The sequence below is a fragment of the Vombatus ursinus genome, unplaced genomic scaffold (genome assembly GCF_900497805.2).
Source record: "Vombatus ursinus unplaced genomic scaffold, bare-nosed wombat genome assembly UNPS02014909.1, whole genome shotgun sequence".
NCBI lineage: Eukaryota > Metazoa > Chordata > Mammalia > Diprotodontia > Vombatidae > Vombatus > Vombatus ursinus.
The window spans coordinates 332,799-355,277 of NW_020954687.1; the positions used below are offsets into that span (position 1 = coordinate 332,799).

General features: G+C 37.3%; 1 protein-coding gene across 2 annotated transcripts in view; it reads left to right on the forward strand.

Moving 5' to 3' along the window:
- KDM5B (lysine demethylase 5B) overlaps nt 1–22,479 on the forward strand; it is a 72,923-nt gene that overhangs the window by 1,092 nt on the left and 49,352 nt on the right. The window lies entirely within an intron of this gene.

Genomic DNA, 22,479 nt, shown 5'->3' on the forward strand with positions numbered 1-22,479 from the left:
GGGGGGGGGGTGCAGACAAAGTTATCGGAGAGCGGCCGTTGGAGGGGCTGGGACCGTTGGGGGAGGGACACCAACTGCCCTTCTTGCGGTTGTGGAGAGAGGGCCCTCTCCCATCCCCCCCAGTCCCTCCCCCGAACCCGCCTATCCCAAATTGGAGGATGAGGGAGAATCTGCTTTGTTTTGTTTATTTCTCACCCCCACCCATCCTCCACCCTCTCAGCCCCTTCCCAACCAAAGCTCAGCTCTTTGTAATGACGTCTTTGAGCAGGAGGGTCTCTTCTCTCTCCCCTTCTTGATCCCCCCTCCCTCTTTCTGCCTCGTACTCTGCTTTGAAAAGATGTTTATTAGAAAGGGGGGTGGGTGAGAAATTGGTGGTCATTGATAATGTCCAGGACGTGGAAAATCCCTCACCATCCTTTCCCCCTCCCAAAATAAAGCCGCCACCACGTTTTAGAGAGTTGTACTTGGCCAAGTTTTAAAACGAACTTCAAATACCTGTCGTCCTGTGTCTCTTCCCCCCCCCCCCAATTTTTGGCTAGTTCATTTCAGTTGTGGAGATAGTGCAGAAATAAGGCTGTATTTTTCTAAGTAGAGTGGACAGGAAGGGTTCTGGTGTATGAAAGGAAGCGAATTTTCTTTTAAACCTCTAGTAGTCTTGCTAGCCCACAAAAAAACCCATCTTGTTGAAGTCGTTGTTTTAATTCCTGAGGAGAAAATAAACAGTTCATTGCTATTTTAGTTTTCTTATACTATCAGAAGCTAGAATAGAAAGGGTGAATATAAATTGTGCAGTTCTTTTAATAGTCTGAAAGCTACTAACTTGGGCAAGTTCTTTGGGGCCCAGATATGAGTGGCTGGTGGTGAGAGGCAGAGGAGAGACCTAATGAGAGGAGGCTGAATTCCTGGGTGTTGTCCTCCATGTTGGCATTGTGGTATACTATGGCTGGGGGAAAGCCCTTTATTTTTGCCTTTCTTTTCTGGTCTATATAGGGTCCCTGAATCTAAAAGATTGAGTTGCTTTAGTTTGGTCTGACTACTTCTTTCCCTAACTTGGCTCCCACGTAAATGGAAAGTTTAGCAAAATAATGTAATTCTTAGTGTCTTTTCCTACCCTTAATGTTAGATAGACATGATGGCCACCATTTTGTATAGAGAGGAATACAGCCTGAGGAAGGGTGTAAAGAGGCACAAATAATTTATAAATGTAAGCCAACCCTCTCTTTTGGAACCCATTTTCATGCTGAGGGGGCTTGCTTCCCTCTTTGTTAAACAAACTCCAGTGCCAAATTAAAACTTGATATTTGTTTTAAATTTGTTAATCTAACCACAGGAAGGGAATATATCCAGAAGTTGTAGTTCTTGAAGAGGGGTCTTCTTGGAACAAAGGTTTCTTGAGAAATGTTAACAGTCTTTGTTTTAGAAAAAGAAGTGTTTCATTAGGAAAGCATAACTGTGAACAAGTGGTTTCATATAGTTGAAATAGCAAACAAAATCTGTTTTACATATTTCAATAGGAGATAAACATATTAGTCTTTGTATTAGGCATTAGTATTTTTAAATATTGAGTTCTTTTGGGAAAGGAGTAGATATATTGAAAGGGTGGAGTGTGAAGTATAGCTTTTGGGAGGAATGAAGGGAGAAAAAGAATAGAATAAAAAGCATTTATATGATTTTTTGTTACTACCTTTGTACCTCAAATCAGTGGGATTGTGTAATTGATTAACATAAACTCTGCTATGAAAGAGTTTGACTTGGATTTTCTGGGAACTTTGTAGTGGTAAGGTTTTTTCACTTATCACTGAGTTGTTATTCTGAAGTTTATAAGAAAGTAGGCTGTATAGATTTGGTTGGAACTAATATTGGTTTTTAATGTATGTACCCAAGTGTAGATGTAGAAGTTTAAAAAAGAAAATAAATTAGCTTTTAATTCAAACAACATAGTGTGAAATAACTAACTTTATTTTCTGCTGTTAGTGTTATTATTTAGATTCAAATAGTTTTATAAAAAGAGAAAATTTTATATCTGTTGCCTCCCTAGTTTTCTTACACTAAGGATCCAATTTTATTTTTAGTGTCATGTTTGTATTTGTAGATTTTCTGTTAACTAAGCTGGATACTATTAAATAATGCATGATTAAGTATTACTGGTATGCCACAGTTTATTGATATTTAAACTCAATCAGCCGAAGATATTTTAAATTCTCTTCTGCCTTCAAATTGGATGTTTAGGCTACATAGCCAGATATTTTATCCAGTGAACATAGTAGCTTTTTGGTTAGACGATGACCCACCTCCCCATGCCCAGTGTAGCAAGGGAGAAAAACCTAGTGAATTTATATGAGAATCTAAATTTGCACTCAAAATCCGAGATGTCAAAATTCTCTCTCGAGCTTGTGTCTACTCCCTGTGTTCGTAATTTGATTAAGCTGTGTATAGCAAACATGTATAATTACATGTGAGATTGGATCATTAAAGGGAGTGGAATGCCATTCTTTATAGACTTGTCATTTTAACTTGTTGTGGACTTTAAATTACATTTTACATTGCTTTTCAAGGTGTGATTTTGCATGGATGTGGACCATTCTCCCCAATTTTCTAAAAGGAAGGGCAAGGGGAAGAGAAGCCCAATTTGTGATCCTTTATCATGGGGTTGATTGTAAATGCTTAGTTGAATGAATTTTGCTTAGCCCCTAGGCTTATGTTTTGTGCTTTTAACCTCTGAATCTTCTGAGTTTCTTGGCTTAAAATCTTTGGTACTGCATCATTTGTATTTGGCCATCAGTTTCTAATTGTCTTTGTATGAATGTTCTTGTACTGCAGTCACCCTTGCTCTTAGGCTGTGCTTATTGCAGCTCCACATGGAACCAGTGAAGAAGAGATCTTGAAATACTCTTGTACCCAAGGAACTAGGCAGAGATAGGGACAGTTTTTTGGCCTGCATGCAGGGGCCTAAATTGTTTGTTTTAGGCTAGTCCTGTTCCGTGATTTGCAGAAGTGACCTATTAGTAAAGAATTTCATTTATTAAGTCACTGAATTTACATTTGGCTAAATTTGACTTTACTGATAATTGGTCTTTGAGTCACAGTATAACATCCATCAGAACTGTTAGTAAATTACTGAAGATTGACAATGAGAAACTAGTAACCTGAGTGGAGTTAAAGATTTATCCTCCTTACCCCCCTGAGAATGAGCTCTCCCTTCATATATTTAGATGATTTGTTGATAAAATATGCAGTGTGAACCAGCATATTGGTCAAATAACTAGAACTAAATTTGCAAACCTGTTTAATAGAGTGCCTCCATGTTAAAGCCAGACCTTTTGAATTGCTTCTTTGTTTTAGACACTGATGTGGGACTTAATGAACTGATTAAAAAAAAATTACAGAAAATTATTAACCCTTAGCATCACTTGTTCCTTGTTTCTTAATTAGGTTTAAAGTGCTTTCTTTTTGTTCAGTAAAAGCTGAATACTTCCAGTTGAGTGGCTGATTAATTCTTCAAATCCTGTCATCTCTATTGATTGTTTTTGAGGCCATTAAATTTGGAATTTTCCAGACTTAATATTACCAGACACAAATTTGCTACTCATAAAACTTCCTTTAAGAAATGGCAAAAAATGTATTCAGTATAAACTACTAATTTCTTTAAATTGAACTTTACTCATTTCCTATAATGAGATCTTTTGCAGATCTTAGAAACCTTTGATTGTCCTCTTAATCAGACCACTTTGAGGTTGTCTGGAGAAAAGAAATCATGTTGGGAGAGCAAAGCCACAAAAATGAAAGTGCTAATTGGGTTCCTTATATTGTGGTCCCTGTAGTCTACCTACCAAATGCCATCTAAAAGATTGACTGCAGAACCTCTCTGAGTTGGATGAGAAAAAGTTGGGATTTGTGTTTGCATAAAGTGTAGGACATGGGGTCCTGGTTCATTCTTTTTGTCCAGTAGATTTGCTTGGTTTATGATAACTTGGTAATCAAATGCAATTTTTCTTCTGGGTACTATAGCTAGATGTTCTCTGGAGATGAGATGAATAGCTATCCCAAAGGAAGCCCATAGAATGTGGCACAATACTGGCCTAAACTAGACTAGAAATTTTTTTTTAAAGCCTGTCTGTCCAGATAGGTTCCATACTAAACTCAAATTCTGAAGACAACTGATTTTAAAAATTATTTCATTATTTGACTTTTTATCTTGTCAAAATGATAGTATTAATTCAGTTCTAGAGTTACTCCTGGCTTTGGACACAGTTGGAAATGGGCTTAAACAGTAAAGTGGGACTCTTCTCTCTGTCCCCAATTAGAGTTAATTCCTAAAGCCCCTAGACCAAATTGAAGTACTGTTCTTTTTTGGAAACTCCTTTGGGCTGCTTGCATAATTTTGGGTGTCTGTAACTTATGGAGTGATTTCGTACCTATTGAAATTTCTGTGTTTTAAAAAAAAAATTTGCTGATGAGAAATAGTGATTAACATGGGAGAATTGAATATAATGCACAGTCATTTTAGTTTCATAAGTGCCTTTAATTTAGTGCCTACTGTGCCTCTTGACCAAAGAAAAATTTGATAAGGATGTTAACTATAATTTAGAGTCCCAGTTAGGTATACTTGTAAGGAAGCACTTTGATTTGAGTCAGACTCGGCTTCCTCTTCTGGCCCTGACACTATTTATTTGACCATGGACGAGTTGCTTAACCCCTCTGGGTTTAAGTTTCCTTATATGTAATAAATAAGAGTTAGGGGATTGAACTAGACTGTTCTCTCAAGTCCTTTCCATCTCTTAAATCCTGTGATATACAATTTACAACTTTTAAGCTCCTTGAGGGCAAGGAATGGTACTGTCTCGCACAGTGTTGAATTTAGTAGAAGCTTAATGTATGACGACTAGATCCTATGACTCAAATTTTGTCTTTCCCTAACTTAAAATTTTCATTGTCTTAATAGTAACCCCATACAGGTTAAGTTGATAGCTTGTTCTGTACAACTAAGTTCGGTGACCAAGAATAAGAATTGATTGTGAGGTGTTTAGAACCAAGAATGAATAGGGATTTGAGTAAGTGTATCTATGTAGATTTTAAAATCTCTTTCACACTGGCCCTGGATTCAGGAGGACCTGAGTTCAAATGCGGCCTCAGACACAACACTTACTAATTGTGTGACCCTGAGCAAGTCACTTAACCCCATTGCCTAGCAGGAAAAAAAAAAATCTCTTTCAAACCCCAAGTTGTAGTTCAATATCTCCTCAAGAAACATCACCATCTAAGTCTGTAAGTTGCCTAATGGTACTCACTGGTACCAAGATTTTTTTTTTTAATTTCCAGACTGAAGGAAAATAGGTTGTCTGCAGAGAGAGGAAAGTTTTTAGAGATGATTTGGTGCTTTGAATTTCTTTTTGAAATTGGAAGCATTAAAGGGGCTCCCTGCCCCCCAGAGGGGTGAAGATACTATTGGGGTGAGCAAATGGCCTTTTGGATCCAAATACAATTACATGCAAGAAAGAGCCTGATAGTTAACTGGCTTTGCTTTTCTGTTGTCATTGTTGTTGTTGAGTTGTTGTTGTTGAGTCACGTTCGACTTTTTCGGGACCCCACTTGAGGTTTTCTTGGTAAAGACACTGGAGTGGTTTGCTATTTCCTTCTCCCAACTCATTTTACAGATGAAGAACTGAGACAGACAGGGTGGAAGTGACTTGCCTAGGGACACACAACTAGTTAAGGGTCTAAGACTGGATTTGAACCCAAGAAGAGGTTCAGAGAGGTCTTCCTCTTCCAGACCCAGTACTCTATCCACTTTGCCACTTAGCTTATTCTATACGGTGTATAAAGAGAAGATTTGGGAATTTAGACTTGAGTCTTAATGTGTCTGGTGGATGAAGAACGCTTGGATTGGAAGTGCCTTACTTTTGTGCTACTTCTACATCCATGCTCTTTACGTGTTCAGGACAGTTGTTGGGCTTCTTGGTCCTGGAAGTGTTCTTTTGACAGCTATTGTCCAGGGCAACCTACAAACTGGAATCATAATTTAAGTAGAGCTGGATGTTAAAAACAATAGTGGAATAGTCAAGATTCCTTGTTGACTTGTCATTGACTGGGCTATACTGTCTTAATTCCGTCTCTAGTCACTTCTTTCTTGGACTATTTCAGTACCCTCTTTAATAGTGCTTCCTGCCTTAAGACTTTTCTCCTACACATTCTATCAAGTCAAAACAAGCATTTATTATTAGCCTACTGTGTATAAGGCACTGTGCAAAATGCTAGGGATACAAATGAAAGCAAAACAAAAACAAAAAACCAGTTCCTGCTTTCAAGGAATTTACAGACCAGGCTAATGGAAGAGACGACATGCAAGCAACTATGTACAGACAAGATATCTGTAAATATATCTACATACATACACAAATATACACATGTATATATATGCATATGTGTATATATGAGATAAATTGGAGGTGATTTTAGAGGGAATGCATTAAGATTGAGAGGATTAGGAAGGGTTTCTTGCAGGAAGTGGAACTTTAGCTGAAATTTGAGGAAAGCTAGAGTCAGAGATGAAGAAGGGAAGAATGTTCTGAGTATGGGGGATGAAGATGCCTAGTCAGGAGATAATGACTTTCCCACCAAAACACAGGTCTAACTATGGCATTCCACTTAGTAAACTCCAGTGGCTCCCTCTTGCCTCTAGGATAAAATATAATCTCTTCTGTTTAGCATTCAAAGCCCTCACAACCAGGCCCTACCCTCCCAGTCTTAATTATAACGTCATCCCCTTTTCCACAGTCAGTGGTCCAGTCAAAAACTGGCTTTTTTCTTGTCTTTAAAAAAATATTTATTTGTTTATTTTTAGTTTTGAACAATGACCTTTACAAGATTTTGAGTTTTAAATTTTCTCTTCCTCCTCCTCTCTCCCCAAGTCTTTGTGCAATCTGATGTAGTCCATACATGTACAATCATATTAAACATATTTCCACATTAGTCATGTTGTAAAGAAGAATTAAAACCAAAGGGAAAAACCACCAGAAAGAAAACAAAAACAACAAAAAAGGAAAAATAGTATGCTTCCATCTGTGTTCATACTCCATAGTTCTTTCTCTGGATGTGGATAGCATTGTCCATCTTGAGTCTTTTGGAATTGTCTTAGATTACTGCATTGCTGAGAAGAGCTAAGTCTATCAAAGTTGGTCTTCTGCCAGTGTTGCTGTTACTGTGTACAGTGTTTTCCTGGTTCTGCTCACTTCATTCATCATCAGTTCATGCATCTTTCAACTGGCTTCTTTCTTTCTCATGATTGTCCATCTCCTGTGTCTGGTGTTTTTGCATTGGGTGTTCCATGCCTAGAATATATACCTTCCTTAATTCTGCCTCTTAAAATTCCTAGTTTTCTTTAAGACTCAGCTCAAGCACTCCCTTTTTAATCCTTCCCCCTTTTCCTAGTGTCCTCCCTCCCAGAGTGAACTGTATATACTTATTTTGTGTAAGCTCCTTGAGGACGGGGACTGTTTGTTTTTGTCTTTGTATCCAGTGGTTTCTGGCACTGTAAGCGATGAAATAAATATTTGCTGATCTATCTGGAAATAATCTTTTTAAAGAAATGTCCATGATTGTTTATTGCACTCTGGACAGCATCTAAGTTTTGGTGAGTTACCCTCCCTCCCTTTATTTCCGATGAATGTGCATACAGTACGGGCTATACTGACTTAATTGTGCAGGTTTCAATATTAGTGGAAGTTCTTTTTCGACTTGACATGGTTCATATGCAAAAATGCTTATAATTTGTAAGGATACATTTTTTTTTACCACTTAAAAAAATTTTGAATTCATAGAATTTTGAATTGGAAGTAAACTTTAAGATCAACTTAGTCCAGCCTTCATCATTTTAACTGACACTCAAACAGATTAAGTGACTTGCCGGAGGCCGCATGGATTTAGTAGCTGAGCTGGGAGATTTCAACCCAGTTCTGTACTACTCTGTTTAGAGACTGTTGCCATTTTATTGATCAGAAACCATTAGGCATGAGGCTCTTTAATGATTGTGTTGGATTACAGACTCTTGAAGCCATTTGATTTTATATTATTCCTTGCTCTTGTTGCTTTTGTCATATTGGAATATTTTGTTTTATAATTTTAACTTCATAAAGCAGTGGTTTAAAACAACCTACACTTCCAAGAATTGAGGAAGCCCTAACTAGCTAGGGTGAGTGGGGAGTGCCAGGTTTTTAAAAGCAGATGAGGGTCTTGTTTTTTCCTGTTAATTCCAGCATTACTTTGGATCAAGCTTCCTTCATCTGCAAATAAGGATCAGGCACCAACTGGCGCTGCTGTCTAGATTAATTAGTTGGTGATGGGAGAGGGATTAAGATCCAAAGCCAGACTTCCTTGTGCATTCTTGAAAGTTTATGGTAGTTTGAGAATACTTTTTGAGCAGTGGTACATCAGTTTTAGGGGTCTTAAAGGATGAATCATTTTATTTTCTTCACAAACACACAAAAAGTTCCGTAATTGGAACACTAGAGGATTGAAGGAAGAGCAACAGTTTTACCTTGAAAGTAAAAGAAAGCAGCAGGATAAGTTTAGGTAGAGAGTTTTTCTATAAACTTCACAGTTTGTTTTTGGTTTTTTTTGGGGGGGAGGGAGAAAAGATTCTTTGTCTAGTGAAAAATTTTGGGTACCAGTTGGGTACTGGGTGTTCTTAAATGATTTTTCATGCTTAGCCTAATAAGGATAGAATTTGTAGAAAGCAGTCTCCCCATCTCCCTGAAAAATCCCTTACATGATACTCTTGAAAGTTGTGGTTCACTTCTACTCAGTTTATATTTAACCCAATTTTGGAATTGGAGGAAAAGGGAAGGTCATATTTGATACAAAGGTTGTAAAATTTGTCTACCTTGAAAACCTACTTAGTAGAGTTTAGTAGGTACACTTCATATTCATGTCCATATACTCAGTTTGAATATCTGGTAAACAAAAGCTGTTTTGCACAGTCATTAAAAAGTTGACCTGAGTAAATTTGAATCTCTACATTTTCAGTTTCTTTTGAGAGGCCTGTTACCTCAGAATTCGTAGGATAGAGCCTGTTGACTTGATAAGTAGTGTATGAAGAGCCCTGAACTTGGAGTAAAAAGGCTTGGGCTCAAATTTCAATTCTCACTACAAATAACGTTGTGAGCTCCTGGAGTCTGGGGACAGTTTTGCTTTGTTTATATCCTCAGCCTGGCTCAGAGTATTGGACTAAGTGATCTTCAAATCCTGTTAACCACAGTTCAATTCCTTAAGCATTTATTAAGGACTTTGTTGCTGAGTATTGGGGATACGGGAAATAAGAAATAGTACCTATACTCAAGGAGCTTTGATTCTACTAGGGGAAGTGTCAGGTAGAGGATGACATAGACAGCAGCCCCAGATAGGTATAAGGTGAAGTCAGGCTGGAAAGATAGGTTGGAGACTGATTGAGGGAAGAGGGAGCCAGCCACTGACTGAAGCTCCATGACCTATGCTTTAGGAATATTTCAACTGTGGGGAAGATGGATTTTCAGAGGAGAGAAGTTAGAAGCAGGGGACCAGTTGGGAGACTGTGAGCTCCCGGAGAGCAGGCACTGTCTTTTGCTTTTTTGTAGTCCCAGCACTTAGCACAGCCCCTGGCAACATGGTAGGTAGGCACTTAATAAATGATTATGTACTATTGACTAGGAGGCCAGGTGAGAAGTTCTTATTCAAGTACTTGAACTACGGTGGTGACCGTGTGAATTGAGAAACAATCAACTATACTTGGTAACTGATTGGATACAGAAGGAGAGGAAAGAGTCTGACTACTGTGAACTTGGGTGACTTAGAAGAGGGGAAAGGAGCAATTCCATTTGAGTCATTGAGGTAACAGAGTGGATAGTGTTGAGCCTGGAGTCAGGAAGACCTGAGTTTAAATGCAGTGTCGGATATTTACTTTTGTTTCTGTGACCTTAGCAAGTCACTTAACCTCTGTTTGCCTCAAGTTTCTTCAACTCTAAAATGAGTATAATAACAGCATCTACCTCACAGGGTTGTTGTGAGGATCAAATGAGATATTTGTAAAGCACTTAAATAGCATAGTGCCTGGCACACAGGTGCTATAGAAATACTATTCCCTTCTTCCTTCCCTATGTGACATCTAGGTAGAGAGATTATCTAGTAGGTAGCTGGTGATACAAGTGATCACTAGGAAATAGTCAATCTAGCCTTCACTTAACACCTTCAGTCGGGGGTGGGGGGGGGGAACCTGCTACTTCTGAAAGCAAGCCTGGTTCACTTGACTAGTGTTAGGAAGTTTTTTTTTTCCCCTCGTTTGGAGCCTAAATCTCCCTTTGCTCTGAGCTTTGTAATCTACAGGACATCTGGAGTATTTGACATTAGCGTGAGTTTTTTCCCCCTGTAAATTGATGGAAATCCTTGAATTAGAAAAATACCTCTTTCCAGACATATCCTAAACACTAATAACACTGGGAATTATTTTTTGTACTCTTGTAGCATAGTGTGCTTTAATCAGGACCAGGCAACTAAACCCAGGTTTCTGTTCCCAACTTTTCTTTTGTTGTGGGGCCATAGGTTTAAAAAAATTAGGAAAAAAAGTGCTTGCCACTCTATTTGACCAAGATATTTTGAAGCATTATTTTAAGTACTTTTGCTTTTTAATATGGAACTTTATGGTGTTCCTATGTATAGAGGCCATGAAATACAGTGGTTCAAATCCCAGCTCAGATGTTTATTACCTATATGATATTGGGCAAGTCTCTTAACCTTTCTGGGCCTCAGTTTCATCATCTGTAAAATAAGGGTATTGGATTATAGATGATTTCAGGAGTTCCCTCCATTTCTAGATCTAAGATCCTGATTGTTGGGAAGCTTTTTTTTTCTCCTGACATTCAATTTAAATTTGCTTTTTTGCAGTTTTCGCTCATTGCTACTGGTTCTACCCTCTGGGACCAAACAGATTTAAGTCCACTTCCTCCACTAGGTGACATCCCTCAAGCTTCTTGAAGACAGCTATCAGGTCTTAATGACTTAAGTCTTTTTTTCAGGTTAAACATCCCTGGTTCTTTCAATCAGATCTTATGACATGGTCTCAGTGCCCTGAAGGGGCACCATTTTGTTCTGTTCACCATTCTCCTCTGGACAACTCTCTAGCTTATCTGTGTCCTTAAACCCAGAGCTCTGTGTGATACTCCAGTTGAAGTCTGACAAGGGCAGAATACACAGGGGCTATCACCTCCTTATGCTTCGAAACTATGCCTCTCAGAGCAGCTCCAGCTTGCAGCACCTCTTTGACTTCCTGTTAGCTTATTGAGCTTGTGTAGTACACTGATACTTACATAGCCTACGTGCTAGCCTAAGTACCTGACTTGCCTTTTTTTTTGTTTGCTTGTTCCATCTTTTGCCTCCTTGCCTTTGCACAGGTTTTCCCATATGCTTGCAATGTATTTACCTCCTTACCTCAGTGGTTGTTTAGTGAGCTCAGCTGAAGGTAGGGTATTCTCTATGAGAAGCTTTTCTGGAACCTCTATACTGTTGGTGCTCTGTCCTTCCTCAGTTTCTTTGTCATGTGTACACTATTTTGTGTCGATAATGTATTGTCCCCAGTAAAAAGTGATCTCCTTGATGTTAGGGACTGTTTGTCTTTATACCTCCAGCACCTAGCATAGTACTTTGCACATAATAGTCATGTAGCATGTTTGGCCAGTGACAATGAAAAGTGCTTTCTGATACGCAGTTTGACTCTGATGCCTAGAGGCTGGTCCTGCTGACATTCTGGACTGTTTCATTATAGGATTGTTGAAGGATTTAAATTGAGGATACTTTTTCCATTGAGATACTTAACTTGGGTGAATGGGTCATAGTGGGGAATCCCTCGTCATGAGGGGATGAATGGACGTGGGAAAGGGGAGGGAGAGGATTGTCTTAGTTGGATTCGGATCAGTAGCAGCTGTGATTCTGGTTTACTCATCTTTTCTGCCTTCTCCTTTTCCCTACTTGTGAAATATGCCTATTTATTTGTGTATATATTATCTTTCTCACTAGCTCCTTCAAGATAGGAACCATATCTTTTTTTTTTTTGGTATCTCTTGCCTGGTATGGTGCCTTGAACGTGTTTGTTGAATTGAGTTTGGTGTACCCTAAAATTTTGAGCACTCATTCTTTGGGTTAGAGAAGTATTTTTCATATTTGGTTCAGAATACTAGGATGGTCTTGTAATATTGGAACCATTACTAATTAAATTGTAAGAGGAAATTGAGGCATTAGTGTAGATTAGACAGTTACACTAGGCATTTGCTTCCAGTTCAGTTTAGCTATTGACTTAAGCCTCAGGTAAAGAATTCTATTCTATTGAACCAATTGTATTTGGCTACACCTTTGAGAGTTTCAGTATTTAATACATGTAGGATTTCATGGTAATTTCCCAGTTCATTTTTCATAAGCTATATGACCCTCCTCACTTTAAAATCTGGGACATAACTGTAATCTTGAATTGTAGTCTTTAAATCTCAGACACTGTTCAGGTGGTGTCATCCTATGAGCCAGATATGTTCTTTTTTGGATTTGTTGATCATGGAGTTATTTTGAGAATAAGATCTGTCCAGAATGAATTACAAAGTAATTAATAAATATAGAAAAAAGCATACCTCAAATATGTCATTAGGATGAGTTTTAAACTTAAATCCATTATTGATCATGTTTTAATCTGCAATCACATAATCTCTTTATTCAAACTGGAGGATTAATCTTAAAACTGTTGGTTAAATTTATAAAGTATTGAGTGGACTCAGCTGGCATATTTGTCCTGTGTTAAATGATTGGATGATTTGGCAGTGACTTAGTTCCCTAGTAGCATTTCAGGTTTGAACTTTAGACACATATTTCCATTTTATTATCACTTTAGGTAAACTACCATAAATGTCTATTTGCAATTATGACATTAAAAATTTTGTAATAGTGACAGAATCATAGAACCTAAGAGTTGGTATCTCAGATCATGTAGTCTAAATTTGCTTGAAGCATTAATCTCTTCAAACATCCAGGACAATTTGTGGAATAGTTGGTTTGTGTTTGATATGGATGCAGGGTAAATGAATGGCCATTATTGTTGCTTTCTGAAGGTTAGTGGAAATACTTGTGGGGTTTTTTTTCCCCCATTCAACAGCTATTACTTGCTGGTTTGAAAAAAAGAATGCCAAGTACAGTCATGATTCAGCAAATTTCATTCAGCCTGTGAGGCTTAGGCTGGGATTCCCATAGTAGTTTTTAATCTGGTTGCATTAACTGACATGCAGTTGAATCCCACTTATTGAATATAGAATCCCTTTTGCCCTTGCCCTGATTTGCAGTGTCTATAAGAAATGACTAGATTTCTGTAGTCTTATCAGCCTCCTGCTTATAGGCAGGACTGGTGTTTACAGAGCTAATAAAATAAGGGTGTGGTGTTGAATTTTTCTTGGTTGAACTCTTCAGGTAGTTTGGGTATTGCTGAAAAATATGTACTGGCAGAGGTGATTTTTCTTTGGAATCTTTCAGAAATCAGTCAACAAACATTTATGTAGCTGTTATGCCAGGTACTGTGCTAGATGAAGAGGATACAAATACAAAGAATGAAGCATTTATTTCCTGCTCTTCAAGGAGCATACATTCTAGCTAAATGAATGGTTTGCTATGTCTTCATCTTTGTCCTATAATGTTTTTCTGTATAAATTGTCTTTTTCCAACAGGCCTCGAGTTAGATATTTAGAAACTACAGTGTAAACAAATCAAAATCACTTAAAAAATGTAGCACCATCATTGGATCATACCCAACTCATAACGCCAAGCTAATCTACGTATCAGTGATCAGAAATCCTTGCTGTCTCCTTTTCATTGGCAAACTGTCCATGGGGTGCTGCTAGCTACTCTGGTTTTATTTGTGAAATGGAGGATTTGGATTGTATGATCACACTAATATTTTCTGATTCAATTTATTATATTTATGCTTGATTTCAAGGAAATCACTTAGTTGTTAATCTTTGATTCAAATTTATGTTAGCTTTAACATTCAAATGAAGATTTACTATGATTGTTCGGTAAGGAACAATGTTTTCCTTTTTAAAAGGAACTTTTTTGGGATCCTTCTAGTGAACTTGAAGAGATAGTTACATTAACTCTACTGCCACTCACAGCTCTAGCAAACTTTCCAGGATATATTCTCTTCTTTAAATTACATTTTTCAGTCAGCAAGAATCTGCCTTTTCATGCTCCCACCCAACCTCCCTTGCCATCTCTTGAACTGAAGAAACACACACCTGTTACAAACGTGTGTAGTCAATCAAAATAAATTTCCATGTTGACCATGTCCCAAAAAAACTTCTTGTCTCAGTCTGCACTCATGTACCTTCACTTTTCTATCAGGAATTGAGTATCATGTTTAATCATTAGTCCCTTGGAATCATGGTTTATCATATGCTGATAAAGTTCCCAATTTCTTGCAAAGCTATTTGCCTTTACCATATTGCAAAGCTATTTGCCTTTACCATATTGCAAAGCTATTTGCCTTTACCATATTGATGTCGTTGTTCTCCTGGTTTCAGATCTCCTTCATCATTTCCTCGGACACAGTGGTACTCCATCACATTTATACACCACAACATATTCCCCAGTTTATGGATACTTCTTCTCATTCCCATTCCTTGCCACTTCAAGAGCTATAAATTTGCACATCCTTAGACTTTGTTTTTCTTAGGACTCATCTCTCTTTTAATCTACCTTCCCTCTAATTCCTCCTCCTCTTTTCTCTCTTTTCCCTCCTATTTCCTTGTTGAATGAAATTTATTTCTCTGTGTGTGTGTGTGTTCCTTTTAGGATATAGTCTAAAGAGCTTTACAAATCATTCATAGCCAGAATTTCATTTCTGAAATCCAAGTTCACTTTGGGGGGATTTGGAGAACTGTTTCTCTTAGAACTAACAATGGGTTTAACCAAGCATAAGGGAGAATACTGAAGTAACATTTTTTTTAAAAGTAGCATTCTTAAGAGTATTCAAAATGAAGGTGAAGTTTCCTTTTTTGTAGAAATTGCTTGTAATGTGTATGTTGAGAAGCACCCATGGAGTGTATTGAGAGCTGGTGTTGAAGCTAGGAAGACTTGGGGGTCACATACTGATTACATGACCTTGGACCACTCACTTAACCTCTAATTGCTTAGGCAGCTCTAAGCGTTTGTTACAGAGAAGGTGCTGACTGATCTGCAGTGGTAGAGGGAGTGGCCTATACCATTGAAATGAGTCCTTATCCTATCACTTATTGTTAACATTACCACACATTCCTTTTGCTGTAGCTCTATATTTAGGTAGAATTTTGTTCATGAAATGCTTGAATTCACCTTACTTATTGAAGGACCTATCTTCAACTCACATAACTTTGCAAAGATTTCCCAGAAGTCTTTTAGTTTAATCCTCCAGCCTATTTACTTTAGTTAGAACTGTACTTAAATCTTCTCCCCAAATACAGTTCAGCAAACACTTGAATTGCTGGATCCCAAAACTGTACTGCCCTAATCGTAACATAACATAATCCCTTATGTGTAAGTCACTGCTAACTCTGGGATCCAAAGATGAAAAAACTCTGTTCCTGTTCTCCAGGGCTCTAATGAGGAGGGAAAAAGGTAAAGAAAACATTTAAACATCTAAGTTTGATACTAGGTAGAATATAAGGGCAAAGTAGAGATCACTGGAAATCAGGAAAGGATTCGTGGAGGGACAAGCTAGTGCTTGGTACTGCGTCTTAAAGGGAGAGATGTGTATCACCAGATGGTATTGTGTAGGGAGTTCACCTTCCCATTTGTCACTTATGTTCAAAACTTGTGTTCCATTTGTCTTGTTCCTTCTCTCATGCTTTACATTCAACCCATTTCTTAGTTTTATTAATTCTCCACAATATTGTATCCATTAGTCACCTCATTTGCAACTACCATAGTCTTGAAAGTCATCACCTCCTGCTTTGACTATTGTAATGGCTTCCTAGTTGTTCTCCCAATTGCTAGTTTCTCATTTTCTCCATTCCATTGTTAACACAAAATAATGCCAAAATAATCTTCCGAATGTGTAAATCTGATAATGTTCCCCCTAACAGTACCTTTCATTGCCCAAGTATAAAATAATAAAAAAAAAACTCCTTAGTCTGATAATTATGGTGCTCCACAATCTGACTCTTAAGCTACTTTTCTAGACTTACTTTTCACTACTTCTTTTTAAAAACACTATAGGTTCTAGCCAAAAATAAGACTACTGTATTTAAATAGATCACATGTTTTTACCTTTTCTGAAAACTGTCCCTTCATGTTTACAAAAATGGTTGTATCATTAATGGGAATAGGGAACTTGGGGAGGAGGGGTAGGTTTTGGGAAAGATAGGGTTAGATGGTTGCCTGTTGACTTGGAGATACGTACAGGTTATTTAAATGATGTTCAGTAGGCAAATGGAAATTTAAAACAAGAGCTCAGGATACATTGAGGCTGGATATATCATGTAGGCGTCATAGGAATGGATGAGATCTTCAAGGGAGGCATAAAAATAGGACCAAACTGAAGGTCCTGGGTTTGTTTCATTATCAGGCAGGAGATAACGGACCAGAAAAGAAGATAAGACAAGTATGAGGGAGAACCAAGGAATGTTAAGGAAGAAATTTAAGGAAAGGGGAGTTTGGGAGATGGTATGATGGAAGGACAGTGTGATTGAAAGCTGAGGAAAAAGTCATAGGATTTGGCAGTTAGGGCAGTACAGATTTGGGATCCAGCAATTCAACAAGCATGGAAATTATATTTCAGGGGATTGAAGAGTGAGTGGGTGGGTGGAGAGGTTGAGGCAGCAAGCCTTTTTTTAAAATTTGGCAGTGAAGGGAAGGAGAAAGCAAGGATGTTTGGAGAGATGGTAGCTTGATTTTGACTTAATCTACTTTATTTAAATTTAGGGTTTGGTAGTACAATCCTTAATATTGTCACTTTTGATAATTGGCAGTAATTTTCTGGTTTCGTGGAAGGTATAAAAAACTTAATGGAACTCTAGTACTTAAATAACATTTAAATGAAGTTTTTTGGAGGTGGGCTGGGTTGATTGACAGACAGACCAATACCTTTTTTTTTTTTGGCCTCTCATTCTGTGCGAAAGACGCCTTCATGGACAGTCCCATCCAGGTAGGAGTTAAATTCAATAACAAAAACTTAGACCAAGTGTTAACAGCTATGTTTCATTATAAATCATTAGCACTAGGCGGGTTCAGCAGAAGAGTGTGCCATGGTGGTGGTCTTCAGAGTTGTTAGTGATGGGATCAAGTGGGATGACTTGATTTGAAAAGCTGATTTCCTTTAAATAACTTGCTAAGTTTGCCTTCTATAAAGTATTTGGCATTACTCCCAAAAGTTTATCAAGTATTGTTACAACAGAGTGAAAAATACTTGAAAAGAGTCCTACTTGAAATGGAACACGAGATGAGTAGTCAATATTTAGAAAGACACATAACTAAAAACATCCTGATTTTGGGAGAATAAAGAAGATGCTAAGGAACAAACTTACAATGAGGAGATAGGTGATGCAGTGGATGTTGTGCTGGGCCTGAAGACTCATCTTCTCGGAGTTAAATATGGCCTCGGACACTTACTGGCTGTGTGACCCTGGACAAGTCACTTCTCCCTCTTTGCCTCAGTTCCTCATCTGTAAAACGATCTGGAGAAGGAAATGGCAAACCACTTCAGTGCCTCTGCCAAGAAAACCCCAAATGGCACCATGAAGAGTCGGACGTGACTGAAAGGACTGAATGACAACAACAAAAGTGAATACACTTAGTAAGAGAAGAACTTGGCTCTGCAAAGGCTTTTGAACACTGGCCAATACTTGAAGTAAAGATAGAAATTGTATTATCAAAAGACTGTCTTTTGGGATCTTCCTGAATGATTGATGTTCTGTTAACCAAACTAGTTATTTGCGTACACATACTTTACCTAGCTGAGCTGGTACAGAACCGGTAGAGGGCACACTAAACATTCTGAGCAGCCATTCACTAGCCAGGCACTATATATTACTGCTTTTTAAACTTTGCTTTTCATAGGTTTTAACACAGCGTTATCAAATATTTGTGACAAACCCATTTGCCTTCCATAAATTTGTTTCATAGAATCAGAACAATATATAAAATGAAATATAATTATAAAAGATGTTGATTAATTATCATAAGGTACTTACTTGATCATTCTAATAGATTAGTCCTTTCTAATCTCTCTGGAAGTTATATTAATTTAAGGAGCTTGTAAAGGAGTGTTCTATATTAAAAGTCGGAATTAAAGAAATATAAGTTTAGCTGTCCATATTGAAGTCAGTGCACAAAGTATGCTTTAAATAAGTGTTTTTGTTTGTTGGCTCAGGTTGGTTATAGCAGATTTCCTTTGTAATTAAGTTTTCAGTACTTTTATAAATATGTATGTGTGTATATACATATCTCTTTCTATCTACGAGAAAGAGAGTGAGTGTGAATTGTGTGTTTTAGTTTGTCAGAGACCTTTACTAGCCATAACTTTCCCAGTCAGAATTTGTCAGTTTTAATACCTTAAAAACTTAACTGTTAAACACTTAAAAAAAAAATATGACATACTGAGCAGAAGAAATGAAGAAGGGCTAATAAGCAATTAACAAGTAAATGTAAGCTTTTTTTTTCCCTTTTACTTCCCATTTCATTATTGTTAAACATTTTTGGATCTTTGGTGTACAGGACATTTGCATTGGTTAGTCTTTTAAATTGCTTTTGTGAAAGTTAGGTTCACATTTATATAAGCAGCTGCTATCTGCAGAACCAGAAGTAAAACCTTTTTTAATTCTTAGATGCAAGTATCTCAGAGATCAGATTTCCAGTTTATAATTAGGTTGTGTAAAATATAAGAGGATACTTCATTAGGTGTAACTGAAACAAATAGTTTACCTCACTATTGCTTTACTTCAACTCGAGGGGATGTGAGACATGCAAGGAGGAAGTCTTGATTTTGACCGTAGGGGAGGAAATGGCATGTTTAGTGTGAAAGGATGGCTGTCATGGAACAGCCTATTTGCTGTAGTATTCATTTTAATACTACAGTAATTACAATTTTATTGGCCTAACACCACTGCCCTATTGCTTATTTTACTAGCAGTCCTGGATATGTCAGGAAGAGATGAGTGCGTCATGAAGAGTTAGCTTTGTTGGACAGGACAGATGTGGGGGAGGGACCCTATCATGTGCAAGACTTTACAAGGAAAGGTGACATACATGTTGTCATATATAATTAAACTTTCAGATTATTTGGAGTGTGTCAGATTTAGAAATACCAAATTGATTGAATAATGGGCTCTGAAGAGTGAAATGAAGCCCTTCAAGGTGTTCTGAAAACTCTGGAGCAAACACTCTGGACCCAGGATGCCTCCCTCCAGGCCTGCAGGTGTTCCACAGTCTCAGAGCTGCTCTGATGGTGGTTGTCACACTAAGTAAGGCAGAAATGGGGATAGTATCATTATCTTTTTGTTTAGAAGATTATGCTTGACTACTTAAAATTTCTCTTTGTTCATATCTTCTTTACAATAGAGGAAGCGAAGGACTTGGAGTCATTTCATGTGAGTCTCAGCTCTTTGGGTGTTCTCCGACTGTTGACAGATTACATAAAAACTTTGATTTCATTTCCTCATCTGTAAAATGGGGCTAATGTTTATACTACCTACATACATCATCTAGGTGGGGTTTTTTTGGGGGGGTGAGTTGTTCCAACATAAGAATATAAGTCTTGTTCTCTGCATATTGTTCAAACTTAACCAGAGTTGATAATATAGCTTTTGTTATGCATAATCTGTCTTAACACCTAGAAAGAATATTCTTTAGAGTTGACTGGTAGTCTCTATCCCCTTCTAGTTTGGTGACTTCCCATTCAAAAAAGTAGAATTTTGATTTAGGAGAACTTAGCCTTCACACTAGTAAGAACTTTGCCATTATGTTCTGATTGGGTTTGTTTAGGTGCAAGCCTCAAAAAAAAAAAAAGATTGTTAATGTTCTTGGCAAAGCACTAGTTTCTTTTTGACATTTTTTTAATTGGCCCTCTCTGTAGGGAGTCATTGAGTCCTCACTTTAGAAGATGACAATTCTTTCTCATTTTGCTTATCAGTTTCTTAAAATAATGACCAGATCTTTGTATTAGAAAGTTAGAAAAGTATTATGTGCAAGGTGGGGCTGTCAGGTTTAAACTAAGTTTAATTTGGCTCTGTTAAATTATCTATTACCTCCACACTAGTTTGTATAGATGGTATCAAAGGTTTGATGGTATCACATTCTAGCCCAAGTAATTAAGTGTATAGCTTCCTGTATGGATCACTTTGAAAGTTAGTTTTCTTGACATTGTTTGCTTTAGAAGTGAGCATTTTGTGAAATAGTTCTTAAGAGTTTCTCCTGTTCTCCAAATATTTCTCATTTTCATTTTGCAAGTTGCTATTGCTAGGTACTTCTGGGGTGCTGAGTATAAAGAAAATATTTACTTGATTGTTCATCCCTCTGGAGGATTTTAAAGTCCCAGATTCCTACTTAATTGCCTTCCTAAGGAATACATATACTTTGTGTTGAGAAAAACAGCTGGGCTCTTAGATTATAAAGTGCTAACTTTTATTTTGAACATAGTTTAAATATAAAATATTGAAAACAGCTAAAGTAAGTATAGGAAGATTGCTTTGGCAATCAATCTGATGAACTTTCAGTCTCATGACTTGGAAGTATTCACATATCAATCTTGTCAGTTTTCATATAGGGAAATTTTTATTTTATTCTTTTTTTTTTCTTTTTTTTTTTTTTTGGTAAGGCAATTGGGGTTAAGTGACTTGCCCAAAGTCACACAGCTAGTACGTGTCAAGTGTTTGGTCTGAGGCCAGATTTGAACTCAGGTCCTCCTGACTTCAGGGCTGGTGCTCTATCCACTGCACCACCCAGCTGCCCATATTCTTTTGTTTTTTAAAATAATTTATTTTTAGTTTTCAACATTCCCTTCCATAAGATTGAGTTTTAAATTTTCTCTGTCCCCCCAAGACGGCTTGAAATCTGATATAGGCTCTACTTACACATTCATATTAAGCATATTTTCCCATTGGTCATGATCTAAAGAACAATTAAAATTAATTGCAGGAAGTACAAGAATGAAGCAATAAAACAAAAGAACAAAGGAAAAGGAGAGCAAATAGTATGCCTCCTATCTACATTCAGACTCCATAGTTCTTTGGATGTGGATGGCATTTTCCATCATGAGACTTTTGAGGTTGTCTTAGATCCTTGCATTGCTGAGAAGGGCCAATCTATCAAAGTCAGTCATCACACAGTGTGGCTGTTACTGTGTACAGTGTTCTCCTAGTTCTGTTCATTTCATTCATCGTCAGTTCTTTCATCAGTAAGTCTTAACAGGTTTTTCTGAAGTTCACCTGCTCATCATTATAGCACAATAGTATTCCATTATATTAATATACCACAACTTGTTCAGCCATTCCCCAATTGATGGACATCCCCTCAATTTCCAATTCTTTGCCACCACAAAAAGGTATGCTATACCTATTTTTGTACATTTGGATCCTTTTCCCGTTTTTATGATCTCTTTGGGATATAGCCCTAGAAATGCTATTACTGAGTCAAAGGGTATACACAATTTTATACCCCTTTGGGCATAGCTCCAAATTGCTCTCCAAAATGGTTGGATCATTTCACACAACTGCACCAACAATGCATTAGTGTTCCAGTTTTCCCACATCTTCTCCAACATCCATTGTCCTGTTTTGTCATGTTAGCCAATCTGATAGGTGTGATGTGATACCTCCATGTAGGGAAATTAAAAAAAACAAAACATGAAATTCTTAATTTAGGAAGATTGGTTTTCTTGCATGGAACTTAAAAGTTTCTATTATTTTTGATATTTAGTGTATTCAAGTTAATTTTTAGATGCCCATGTGTCTTGTGAATTACTGTGTTGATTACAATGAGAAACTTTTGAAAGTTTATGTAAATGTTAACTTCTTTCTACTTGACTTGTTCTTTGTGAACTATTTCCTGCTGTTCAAATTCTCCAGTTTTAAGAGGTTGAGTCTTTTGTCTTCTCTACTGTAAAGCCCTTGATCGTCCAGAAATCAAGGTACTGTGTCACCAAAGCAAGCTATGCCAACAACACCTTTACCTTAGCCTAACATCAAAGGCTCCAGCTAAGAAATAATTCTTTAGGGATAGAGTTTTGCAGTCAACAATGGTCAACTTAAAACTGAGTGACAACTGTCTGTTGCTCTCACACTTGATTACCATGAATGCTGATAGTTTGCTGTGATTTATATTTTGAAGAATAATCTTCTGTAAGTATTTGTTTAGTGCTTAGACACCTAGAGCATTAGTGTCCTTGTAAACTGACATGCAATATCTCACAAAGCTGACTGACTTTGTGCAGGAAGACTCAGTTAAAATTTTTGGTTC